The 14,370-nt window shown below is 35.2% G+C and overlaps 1 protein-coding gene across 1 annotated transcript in view; it reads right to left on the minus strand.

Annotated features, from left to right (window-relative positions):
• chm (lysine acetyltransferase chameau) overlaps positions 1-14,370 on the minus strand; it is a 114,298-nt gene that overhangs the window by 50,010 nt on the left and 49,918 nt on the right. The gene's annotated exons all lie outside the window — the stretch shown is intronic.

The raw sequence follows: 14,370 nt of genomic DNA on the forward strand, positions 1-14,370 counted from the left end.
TTCATGTCCGCTTCTGTAGATAATATTATACATAAACATGAGGATTTCCGGTTTCAAACATGTATGTAATACTTCGCCTTGTTAAATAATGATGATACAATAGTCTCGTAAATTAATAATTTATGGCTGAATTTGGTTTCTAGTTCTTCAGGTGCCAGCATTTAACTAGCTCTCGTAAAAAAAGTTAGATTACTGCGTTGATAAAGACCCGAAATGTAATAACTAACACATAAAAAATATAATAAAGGTTGTATTAAATGGTAAGAGATATTGTAAATTTAACTAATCCTTTTAAAATACTAGCTAAAAAGAGTATTTAATAATTAAATTTGTACTAAAAATAACACATTTTGAAACCAGAACAGGTTTCCATGACTTCATTAAGAGGAAGCTACAAGCCAAACATGTGCATATTCTTGGTATACCTTGTATTGTAGGTAATAGGCATTAAAATCGCTTGACAAACGGAGTCTAGAAACGTTAGATTTCAAGCACAAAACTGGTTTTTATTTATTTCGTAAATAATTTTATAAAAAAACAAAAAAGTTAATCAAGTGAAACTATCACAGATAATCTTAGCTATAATACAGTATTTTTTTAAGTTGTTTTCTTTAAGCGTTCATACATTTCTTATTAGTAGTTTACGTTTATATTTTTTATTGAGTAATTTATTTTTTATTTGTATTCTACTGAAGCGAAACGATAGGAAAACCTACAATTTATCTAAAACATATTTTTTGGTATTCATAATGTACACCAATTCGTTATAAAGATTAATCAAAATAGTGATTTGGCAGTAAGCTTCGCCTTAATAATGTGTTTTATTAATTAACTTCATTTTTTTGTAACAAATATATAGTATGAAATCCTAAATGAGATCTCACGTGCTGAGGATTTCATTTACATATTATTAAAAATAAGAAGTATGGATAATGTAATATAATTATAAATACATTTGCATTTATATTAAATAGATTTTTTTCCGAAATAATTATAAATATATTACATGGCGTTTTTTTGTTCAGTTGAATGGTTTCGCTTTTAGTCTGTATTTGGTGTCAGTATAATATCTATGTTTTGTATCGAGCTTTTTATTTGAGATTATTATTATTTTAGATTGCTTGTACCAATAAGCCTGGCCAAAGTTCTGTCTCGGTGGCTAGAAAAACGGTAGCCTCAGAAACACAACCTATGTGAAGTATAACCAAAGACCCTTACAGAAGTGACTGGTAACAATAGGATTCTCACGGCCAATCTTATTGTTTGACTTTTGGGGAAATTGAGTCGTTCGGTGTTCCCACCTCCTTCTTGAACCAACACAACGACAGTCTTGTAGTAGATACCAGGAACCATATTTTGTCCTGGTGATGGACAATGCAAAGCTGGCTCCGTATTACCAGAGCAGTAGTCATTGGCTTCAACTAAGGTTCAAGCTCTTCCGCTCTTACTCGGTATGTCCGCTGATGTTGAATCAAGAAATACAACTGTCTTTTTGTAGCAAACCACAGTCGCAAACGATGTCACCAGTCTTTTCACTCCCAATATAAATAATAACTCTCGCCAAGACTGATTCATGAGCAGAATAAATTGAAAGAACCGCATCTCGCACAGCTTTCAACTGTGGGTCCATGAGTGTACGGCCATGTGTGCCGATGGGCGTGCAGTTCGCTGTCGGTATTTACAGTCACGATAATAATTATTGCCTTCCATCTGCTGCCACGTCACCGGTGACGTCACAGCCTGTCACGCAGGCACAGTGACGTCACCGGTGCTGGTGTCAATCAGCTCCATTCTGTTCTATTGCGACTCCAATTAGACTTAGATTTTTATTTATTAGATGACTATATTAGAATAGTGGTCATGGACCCAACGAGTGTTCCAATAATCCTGTAAATAGCAGAAAGATATTCATACTTGGAAGGAAGATTACCTTTAATGGCCTATCGTTTTATAGTTTTCTCCCAGATATTCTGGCGTCACTCTTCTAGATCTGTGATCCCTCACCAGTGTCCAGTGGAATTCGAGTGTCACGAGTCATGCGAAATAATTTGGTTTCAGTAATTCGTTTAGAAGCAAACAACAATACTTTCCAGGGCTTTCTGAACTGTGACCTAAAAACTGGCAGTGGCACTAACATTCTACTTTTCATTCCAATTAAATGGTCTATTTTCAAGTAGTAAAAAGTAGAAGTCATACATTTTGCCTGCGATGCAACGCTTTGTTGGTGATATTTAATAACAATAAAAAACATCTTGAAGGCTGGAGTAGAGATTCTCACCAAATCAAAAAAAATTAAAGCAAGATAACTTCGTTATAGCATCTCTGTCTTCTTCAGAAACGTCACATGTCACTGCAAAAGAGATCACAGCGGAGCTCTCACTCAACAGTATGACCATATATTTCAATGTTCCAAAAACGTAAAGAACCACTTTTCTAGGCTTGTCTACGATTATATTTGCTATAAAATAAAGCATTGGCAATATTGCGCAGCTATTTCTCATATTTGTGACCTACTGCCGGACATGGCGTGATAGTCGGTTAAGCGAGAAGTGACTAATTGAAAGAAGCTGAATCTGATCTCAATACTGACCCAGTTGATAAATTGATTTAATGCACGTGTGTGCGTGCATAGCCCACGTACTATCTCTCCTATAGGACATGACGGCTAAGGACATGCGTCACATAATATGCTCGTTGAGATTTGATTATTGGTCGGACCGCAACTTGGCTGTACGTCTCAGTCTATGAATACAATAATATTTTTGTGCGCAGAATTTTGGTCAAGAGTATACAAAAAAGTACGAATTGGCAGTGGTATATATGCTAACATTTCCCCGTACTCAAAACATCACTATCATGATTACTGAATAAAAATTTCCGATGGATCAAATATTTATATATTTATTTATATTTTCACAAGCCAAAAATGATATGTGAAATAAGCTTTTCGCAACCAGCGAAATATACCAGTATTAATTACTCGCGAAGTTCAAGGAAATTTCAGAAAATTCATCGCCATAATCTCATCTTACACTCTTCAAAAGGTGAACCTAGTGGTGCAACATCCGAGAACTAGAACTTAGAAATTACGAGAGACTAATCAATCTAAACATGGATTGCCATGCGGACAATATATTGCGTATCCACAGAAGACGGGAATACATGTGGGTACCACGGACATGTAAATTGATAGACTTGCCCTAACATGAAATTAGGGTATCATTTCGACGAGCCGGAGGTTCGAGAATCCTTTTCATAATGCATCTGTCGTACTTTGAACGCTGAAGAGAACACGTCGAAATAACACGCCCTTGCGCAGAAAAGTAAAGTTCGCTAAAGTAGGGCAATGGTTTACAGCGTAGTTCGCTGTGGGACTTTTCTGCGCAAGATAAGAATGTTCGATAAAAAGGGTTAAAAACACCGAACAGCCTTCAATCTAACTAAATAATGTAACAAAATATTCAGTTTTGGAAACAAGCCCGAACTTTTGTTCACCCGATTTGGGATTTTTGGTTAAGGCGATGAACTACGTCGTGTAATATTTTAAATTGAGCCGCTATCAATAACAACCCTTACGTAGATGGCGATAAGATTTAAATTCCCGCTTAACACCATCCGCCTGTTTTGATGTATGAAAGAAAAAACGTGACCAAAAAGTGCCTTTTATTTTATTTTGTGTATGTTCAGGCATAAATATTTAATTTTTTTCCGATTATTTTATAAATAACTTAATTTGCGACATTATACAGTAAAATCATAACCGAAAATGGGTTCGGAAGTAGGAGATTTTGAACTTTAAAGCAGTTTTCATAAGCCTATACATTATTTTTTTCTGGGCTTATAAAAGACTTATATAAAAAATACTCGATTATTTCAAAGGCCAAGATTTATTCTACTCGCAGTATTTAACTAAAGCATCTGAAACATTTCTAGGCGACCAAATTTTCAAACCAAAAACACATGATTTTGCATTACTACGTATGGCATCGCCTTAAGTTTTACGCTGCCAGCAATTTGCGAAATTGTAAAAAGGACTAGTGATTCGTAAGCATGTTTTATTTTCGCGGAATACATGGTGGTATTACCAAGTGAGTTGCCTGTATATTGTCAGATCATTTATTTACAAATTACAGAAAGGGAGACGGCCATGTATCCTCTAAGCTCCGCGCAACTTGGTTTGTTCCCTTTTCCCTGATGGGCCAGTCTATCAATTTGGATTTCTATGGGAGAGAACCTATATTATTAATCACACTTGTATAAACGAATGATTTAACTGCCAATCCAAGACAGAAAAAGAACTTACAAATACAAAGGCATGACTAAATGGCATTATGAATCTCAACATTGGCATTGTCGTCAGGTACCTATACAAATAAATGAAATAGTTAATGTAGGAATGAATCAATTTTGCTAAAAATGGTACATTTTGATAATTTTAAAGGTGTAATCCATTCGGTTAAAGAAGTGATTCGTTTGTTGCCGATGCAGGTAAGCCGCCAACAGGTAAGCCGTCCGCGATGTCTTGGTGGATGGTAGTTGGTAGGGGTGTCGGTTGGGTCTGGGTCTGAGATGGTCTGGCCGGTGGGAGGAGGTGGGGGAGGGGCGACAGACGAGGCCACGGCACTGACCCACATGGGCACGCCGCCCGCCGGACACGACGCGAATCTCCAGCAGGGCCGGACGCCCGGAGCTGCTCACTGAACACGGTGATCAGTAATCGCTATGTATTACTCAAACCCATTATTGTATAACTAACCATGTTGGAAATTAAGAATCTGTATTGGAAATGAGTAGTTGCACTGAACTGGGTCCAGTGGACAAACTGGTGATTAACTGCGTTTAGTATCGCACAGAGTCCCGTCGAGCAGACTAGCTGTGACAGGCTGCCACAAACACATCGTTATGCTATTTTTGTGAAAAAATCCCTTCGGTCACCTTCAACTTGTTCGTCGAGTTCATTCGCGTTCGGAAGGATTCGGGCGACAATAACAGCCGCCACACCCCCTTCCCACTTCCCGCACGGGAACAATATTTCACACTGACATTGAACGGAATGTAGACTCTATTTATATATTTTTAAAATATAATATATTATATGTATATTGTAAAAATATTGCTTGTAAATATTTACCTGTGTACATAAAACATAGAATATCAAGAAAAACAAGAATCTAATATGAATGAATACAATCCCCGCTATAGGAAAGGCTAGAAGTTTTCTCTACGTTTGGAGAAGAAATATCCATAAAAATCGTAAAGTTTTATTTCTGATGTAAATTTCGAAATAGTGTTAAACCTGGCGGTTGTTTCAATGGACTTGTGTTTAAAATAAATCAACAAATGATTTCAACCATTTTCTGCGAATACTGAAAGTCGAAGATAAAGCGCGTATGTTATTGGTTTATGTGACTGGGGCGAGGAGTTCAAAAATTCATTGTGCATTGTTCGATAAGGCTCGTTTAGGCGAGGCGACCCTTGGGGCTGAGTCATAACAACTGGCTCGTCCACGCGGCGAATCGCTAACTTGTCCATTTACATTGCTTTTCACCATATATTATATTATATTATATCAACAATCAAAAAGTTTCAGACTGGATCAAAACAAAAGGTACACATTTTTCCAGAACGTAATCACACCAAACCAAGCTTAACGCAACGTTTTTTACATAATTAGATTTTTTAGAAATATTACATATTTTTAACACAAGTACTTAACACTTAAAACACACTGAACACCGGATCCTCTTAGTAAAGTGTTCACTAAACACTAGGTGGAGAAGCAGTAGACTTAAAATTAGTTAGTTACTTAAAATTTGAAAATTAAAATTAAAAATAGTGGACAGGATAGACATCTCTGGTCAGTTATTGTATAGATTTTGCTCTCAGGTAAGTGACAATGAAATTCAGTCATATGTGCATTAAACAGCTGGATTCATCTGAATTATGTTGTTTGACAAAAGAGGAGACCACTATTCCTGGTTGGTCGATTTACGACTAAATGATTTAAATATTTTTGTCACAAGAAAAGTGACAGTTTTTGAATTACAATGTGTTAATTCAAATTTAATTCAAAATTCTTCTCTCTTGAGAGCTTGCCGTGACAGATCATTATTTCATGGTGCGAATGTGAGTTTTATTGTGCTAATTGCCGTCCGCTGCCGAATTTGGAGATTAAGGAATTGCTGCCAATCTCAATGCGAGTGATGTATTCTGTGAGTTCTCTGTTTTTATGTATTTGGTGGCTGGATGATAATTTGTTACGCTGCCTGCAGAGTGAATTTTGTGATCAACCTTTTTTTTCATAGGGAATTAATTATTCCCTGATAGTCTGTGTGGCTTACAAACCAGACCATCACCACTAGGTACAAAATAAAAATAAACCCTTTACAGTATCCATCATTTCTAACTACACCTATAATAGGCACTTGCATTAGATTTAAAAAATATATCTATTCAGACAAAAATTCTAAGACATTCTTTATAATTTTTCATTTTTTATAAACAAGATGTTTCTAAAAACAGGACTAAAAAAAATACTTTAAAAAAGGCAGAAGCCAAAGAAACGTATGAACTTCACGTCATAATATCTTTCAAAATTCTGACAAGGAGTGGACTCTGTGTTATGTTTTTATTGTTTAAATATGAATTCATTAGATCGTAAAAATGACTAAAGATATGTATATACTTTCTTTGTACAAAAATACTTCTGAGCAGAAAAAGCTCTCGGAAATGCAAAACGTCAACAAATCAACTGAAATCCGAGCAATGGATGAAAAAAATTCAGAGTGGAATTTTATAAAAATAAATACAAGATTTATTTTTAAAAAAAAAATACATATTTAGTGACATTTTAGAAATCTAATCAGAAATATCTATCTATCCAAAGGATTTTTTAGAAGTCATTATAAAATGCATTCAAGTGACCTATTATAAATAATAACTCTACAATATTATTTGTATCGTCCTTAAGGTACCTTTACCAGAAAAAAATAATAACAAAAAGATTCTCCGCGGAACCGCGCAATAGATGGCGGATTGTGCATCGCGATAGAACTTACTCAGGCCTGAGTGCAATAGCGCGGTCCGGCCCTGAAGTGTTGCTAAATGATTTTTTGTGTGTCGATTTTTCGCTAATAAAAGCCGGCGCGGGGAATGGCGGGCGGGGAGCGGTAAGGGGGCGGTAAGGGGGAGCGGTGTGGGTCGCTGAAGGTCGGTTCATTCAATAAACTCATTAAATCCAGAGACCGCGGACGGCCAGCGACCAATCGGGAGATAGTGTCGGTCAGGGGCGGCGAACAAGACCAAAAGGTACTATTTTAATGTTATACTGCACAAAATGAAAAGGAAAAGCGAAATGTTAATCATCGTTTGTGAAAATGAGGAAATAAGTTGTTAGGTATTAATTTAAAAATGGAATTCAACCTAACATGGTGGATAAACGAACAATAGGAAAAATAAGAGTTCCATCTGCCCGGAACCGATTTGGCCATGACCATTCATATATGGTAGCCAAAGCCATTTTTAAAAATGGTTTTGGCTATTTTAAAAATATATATATATAAATGGCTTTATATATATTTATATATTTTTTTAAGCTTTTTTGATTGATTTTTGCTTCGATTTGACCGTCCAACTAGGAAAGTTTCAAATTATCCTAGAGGAATACAGGATTTAAGAATAGAGAAAATGAGTAAAAGTGAAGATACATAAAAAGACACAAAAAACAGATACATTTATAACCCAAATCAAATTCAGATTTTTCTACCCATCGCCCTTTTCCATTCGGGAGCATAATTATTAAAAGCCTCTCCCTGGGCAAATCTGACTGCTGGTATCTTTCGTCTGGAGAGTGCTGTTCTCTGTAGGCAACATTTGTCTCATCTCCATTTTTACCTACGCTGACACAACCATTAAGCATAAAATTATAACCCTGTCCTTGGCCAAATCTGATTCTTGGTATCATTCATAGCCCAAGTGATGTTCTTTACATGCAACATGTACCCGGACTCGTCTCATTTTTCCCTTCGCATACAAAACTATTATATCCCTGTCCCTGAGCAAATCTGACTCTTGGTATTATTCGTAGCCCAAGTGCTGTTCTTTGTATGCAACTTGCGCCTTGTTCTGACCTTGGCCGCAGTTCCCTGACACTCGCCCGCCATTATTGCAGGGATAAAGGGTTACAGCGCGTGGGCGGAGGACCGAGGACAAATCAGGTTTATGTTATTAGTATTATTACTGCAGGAGATGCCGTAGCCACGAAGAAACGAGCTGTTGGAGAATGGACCGATGAGAACAATGAGATGCAAGCATTGCGCAAACGAGTAACTGGAAGGTATACCTACCTGCGACCAATAAACGACTCAAAGATATACCCAAATGAGCTAGATTACATACATATACGTTATGAGGTTTATAACTAAGGTAATGCACAATATTATAAGTACGTAGTCGGTAAAATTATAACATTCTACTAGTTGACAGCGTTCTAATTACGTCAAAACCTTTCTGCATCAAATGCTTTTTATTATTTACCTCGTTCGAATTTATTCGTTTTGCTTATTTTTCACCAATGTAGATAAACATTTTTTTCTGTATTTTCACATTTAGTTGCTACGTTATTAAAGATAAAACTTTATTTATCTGCCATGTATTCTCAATATAGTATAAAATACAGTCGTTATTCGTGTCTGTTTGTGCGCTTAGTTCTTCTAAGCCACGCAACGGATTTTGATAGGGTTTTCACTATCATTTAGAGAATTTATTCCGGAAGGATTATATAAATAATACATATAAATTTTACTAATAGAAAGTAGAAAAAAGTCGATGTATTGTAATCAAGTCGTAAAAAAATATTTTCAGGCGCTTACATTGTTAACGCTGACTAAACCTTATAAGATACATCAAAATAATGTACTACCATAGACATATGAATATTAGTAGACCTGCCCTAAGTGATTAAAAGCGTATTATCCCCACTCCCCATACCGGTTCCATTGGAGCCGGCTGGGCTCGCGTATGGCCTCAAGTAAAATTTGAAAACGTGACGTCATCATTCTTGTGCGAACTATGGTCGAGGCATCATCGGTTCATTTTACGAAATAACACGGCAAAATGTTGACTTGTGATATGAAAACTTGTAAAAATAGATGTGAAAAAGAGAATAAATCCAATTGTCGTATTACATTCCATAAGTAAGCATTATTTTACTTTATTTTAAGCTTATTCACACCGTATTATATGGATCAGTTTTAGAAACATATACTATCACATCACAATGTAGCGATTCTCAAGTGTGCTCATCGTTGTTTACTGGGGTAAGTAAATTATGAAACATTTGTAAAAGTGTCTTAACTAAATACTCTGAAACTAACTACGACTCTGCAAACAGTGAAATTTACTTTGCCGAATTTGGACTTCGCAAATTAGTTCATAACGTGGCGAGTAATTTGCGCTCCCATGTAAAAATGTCTATTCATTCAAAAGCAGATTTTAATTTTAAGAAGTAAATGGTGATATTATAATGCGAGATGCCTATTTACTGTCAGATTGATTTATTGACGAATCACAGTCAGCTTAACCCCCTTCGTTCTTCAACAGTTGATTTTACCCCTCGCCATTATCTTCTCGTCTATTAATTCCTATGTCTGTGTGTACTACGGTATTGTATATCTTGAACAGGCCTACAGAAAAGTCCTCCATGGTATATGTCTATCTCCTAAGGATAACCCCCAACAACGCCGGGTACACTTCAGCTAGTATTATGTATTATTAGGTTCGATAGTGGCGGCTGATAAGGATCGATGGAAAATAATGTGTTAAAGACGATATATCAGTAAAGATCACAGACATAGGAATTAATAGACGAGAAGATAATGGCGAGGGGTAAAATCAACTGTTGAAGAACGAAGGGAGTGAAGCTGACTGTGATTCGTCAATAAATCAATCTGACAGTAAATAGGCATCTCGCATTATAATATCACCATTTAGTTCTTAAAAGTAAAATCTGCTTTTGAATGAATAGACATTTTTACATGGGAGCGCAAATTACTCGCCACGTTATGAACTAATTTGCGAAGTCCAAATTCGGCAAAGTAAGGCAGCTTCTATTTTCAGAGTCGTAGTTAGTTTCAGAGTATTTAGTTAAGACACTTTTACAAATGTTTCATAATTTACTTACCCCAGTAAACAACGATGAGCACACTTGAGAATCGCTACATTGTGATGTGATAGTATATGTTTCTAAAACTGATCCATATAATACGGTGTGAATAAGCTTAAAATAAAGTAAAATAATGCTTACTTATGGAATGTAATACGACAATTGGGTTTATTCTCTTTTTCACATCTATTTTTACAAGTTTTCATATCACAAGTCAACATTTTGCAGTGTTATTTCGTAAAATGAACCGATGATGCCTCGACCATAGTTCGCACAAGAATGATGACGCCACGTTTTCAAATTTCACTTGAGGCCATACGCGAGCACAGCCGGCTCCAATGGAACCGGTATGGGGAGTGGGGATAATACGCTTTTAATCACTTAGGGCAGGTCTACTAATATTCATGTCTATGGTAAAGATAGATTTGAGAAGAGATAGATAAAGCTTCATTGTAATCTCTGCATATCTCAAAATAGTATAAAATAATGTCGCTTTCCGCATCTGTATGTTTGTGCGTTTAGTTCTTATTAACAACGCACCGGATTTTCAATATCTATATTTATAGAAAGTAGAGAAAAGTCGATGTTTTGTAATAAAGTCGTAAAAATATATTTTCGGGCACTACATTGCTAACGCTATCTAAACCTTATGAGATACATCAAAATGATGTACTACGGAATTGTATATCTTAAAAAGGCCTACAGAAAAATCCTTCATGGTATATGTCTATCTCTTAAGGATAACCCCCAGCAACGCAAGTATCAGAAAGACAGATTACAACGGACCTTTTAAGTCCTCCTTTAATAACAAAAAAACTTCATGAATCAAAACTGAAGAAAGTTCGACCAGGTACACAATATTATGAAAGCAGTAACCTTTATTAGACCCTTAGTACCTACAGATGACACCGCCATAAAAAATATAGATACATGTACATACTTACACTATTAAATACTAATTAATATATTATAAGTATCAAAAGACACACACATACTTGGGACCTAAACTGTACAACAAAATCCCCCCTGAATTAAACATAAAAACTTGTAATATTTCATACATAGGCCCAATAATAACTAAATGGTTGATTGGACTGGGCAGAGGAGAATCTGAAAAAATGTTAAAAAACGTCACGTAATAAATAGACATAGACTAATCACACACTATAATTATCTTCCATTATTCTAATTATGGCTCATACACAATTGAAACATACACAACAGCTCATGTTCGACTCTATCATAAGATTGTAACGATTAAACATTACAAATTAAAACATTAATGAGATATATTATAGACATAGACAAATCACACACTTATTTTCACATATTTTTTGGTTCCTTGGAACGGGCAATTTGCCTAGTTAGGAACCAATAATTTCGACCTTATAAGGTACAATAATCTATAATCACTAAAAATATTTTAATTATATCTTGTATCATATTGTACTGTGTGTAAATCTAAAGGAATAAATAAATAAATAAAATTATTACGTAACTATATTCTATCATCACATGCCTACCAAGCGAAAGGCAGTGCTAATCATGTCATTATTAAGAAGTTGGTATACATTCGAATGCTGCAACTCAATCAACTAAAAAAAAAAAGTAGATATTGCAAATTGCAAATCGCCTGGTGTTAGCGATCGCCTCGGGAGTTGGTTGGACTCGAGATGAAAATATCTAACAAGTAGGTGTTATGTATAGATGTGCAGATGATTGGCCGGTCATAATGATTCTTCGTAGATCAACAAATTCTCGCGAATTCGGAAGGTCATACATAAATGGCGTTCATTCGCAAGCGACAGCTGAATCACTGCGATCATTGTAGCAGAACAAGAGATGTGATTAATGCCTAGTTTTTTCAAACGGCTAAATGGGAACAATCGTTTTGAGGAAATCAACAACCAGTAAATCGGTTATCACTGAGCTAAATTCCATATAACTTTAGATGGTGAATTGAAATTGAGAACACGTGACATGTCTAGATTGTCCATAAAAATATGACAAACATTTATCGGAAGAACAAATTGCAACCAATTGAAAAATTAAAAATAATAATATTATATATATGTATTGGATATTGTGGGGTTTCATAGATATATCAAACGAAAGAGGACATAAAACGTTGTGAAATGAAAAGTTTAGTTTGTTTAGAAGATTTATCTTAAACATATCACAAAATACTTAGGACAAGTTGTTTCCGAGAATTTGAACAATTCATCAAATTTCAACGTTCATTTTCGGTGAAAGTCTTATTCAAGTTCTGTTATTACATCATTATAGGCTAGTTGCTTGACAAAACTGAAATAATAACATAACTTGAAAAAATCTTTCACAGAACTTGAAAGTTGAAGAATTGTTCAAATTCTCCGAAACAACACATCCTTAGGAAGACATAAATAAACTCTTCTAAAACTAACTGGTACGAGTGCACTTCGATCCGAAATGCGAATGCAGCCTGCAGGGTGAATAATGCCATGATGATAACCAAAGATAATAGAGTATTATAATATCCTTGATGATAGCCAACCACGAACACCAGAAGGAGATCCCAAAATTACAATGTTTACACAAATCATTGTTCTTCATCTCATGCCGTTTCTTCTCGCACTAATTTTATGAAAAATAATTCTTGTCCACACGTTTGCAGAGATTACTTACATCGTATGTATGAAACCAAAACCTCCTAGATAACAAGGCCGGGACACTCACTCAAAGCAGCCTCCTAACTCGCATGGGATTTTACAAAAATATTCGCATTATTTTTTTTTTAAATTTATTAAAAAATCTTGATAAGTTTTTGCTAATTTAATTTTTTTTTTAAAAATACATTTTTGGAGGTTCTCATACAAATTAGGAGGCTGATTTGTTTTATTGTCCCGAACTTGTGATCTAGGAGGTTTTCACGAAACTCGGTTGTTGGTTGTTACATTTAATTTAAGTAACATTGCTTCATTTAAAAAGCAAATATACATGCAACTATTTGATGCTCAACAATCCTTAACTGATCAGTCAACAAATTCATTACGTACTTTAATTTAATTTTTTTTTTTTTTTTAATATTTTTGCACGTGAAAGTCCAATGGGCGAATAAATAAATAAATTAATCTTTATAAATAAAAATGGAAATGTTCGTTGGTTCAAAATCTTAAATCTCCGAATCTAATTCACTGATTGCTTTGAAATTTTGACACATTGCATTCAAATACGCGTGTTTTTTATATATCTATATTATATAGATGTCACCTGTGACCTGGACGTAAAAGCAACAAGCGCTATTGATTCTGTATCAACAAAGACAGACTGAACCACAGCAACGCGTGGCGGGGTACAGCTAGTAAAATAATAATCATATATTTTTACCCTGGTGACCGGATAAATCATGAAATGATAATTCATCACATCTTTAAAAAGTTATATAAAGTCATGGAAAGTGATGAAACAAAAACTTTATTAACTAGGTCAAGTACATTAAGTCAGGTTAGGTTAAAAAAAATATTTTTCATCGTTTTTAATGACTTTTTAAAAATGTGTGTTGAGTTAGCATGGAACCATTTACCCTAGAAGACAGAAATTTTCAAACATGATAGTGATTTGCACGCAAAATACAATTAAACAAACAGATGGAGCATATGTAGATCTAACAAATGCTGAATGAGAAAGGAATGCTATTAGGTTTAATCAACTTTTGCCGTTAGTTTTAGTTAGGTAACACATTCACAAAAATGACATTGGAAGCGGTCCATTTCAAGAATTCCTGCTGAGTAGAAATGCGTTTTTCTACTAATCTTATTTTTTGCTGTTCCATAACTCATTTGGTTGAGGTAACTTATTGGTTAGTTTATTTTAAGGTCATCGCTTGGACTATAATCTGATGTCGGGGTCACATCCCACTGCCATTTTATCCCTCGTAATAATTCCACTGCAACTTCGCAACCAAGATGCATCGATCCTCGCCAATGGAACACTGTTGCCAGTCAATCCTATACTCCGCCGCACGTAAGGACGGCCAAAGGAAAATACGGCGCCAAAAATAGGTAAAGCATTGTCTTAAACTAATCATACATAATTTTGAAACCTCTATAAACCAATTCAAAATGAACCGCAAGAACTTTTGTTGTGAACGCAACCCAAAGTTATAGCTATTTTTCGTGCGGCCAATATTGCTTACATGGGCCTGATTCGTTGATGGGTTGACTACGCTT

This window comes from Hesperophylax consimilis, chromosome 9 (assembly GCF_061612785.1).
Source record: "Hesperophylax consimilis isolate HC1 chromosome 9, BYU_Hcon_1.0, whole genome shotgun sequence".
In the NCBI taxonomy this organism is placed as follows: domain Eukaryota; kingdom Metazoa; phylum Arthropoda; class Insecta; order Trichoptera; family Limnephilidae; genus Hesperophylax; species Hesperophylax consimilis.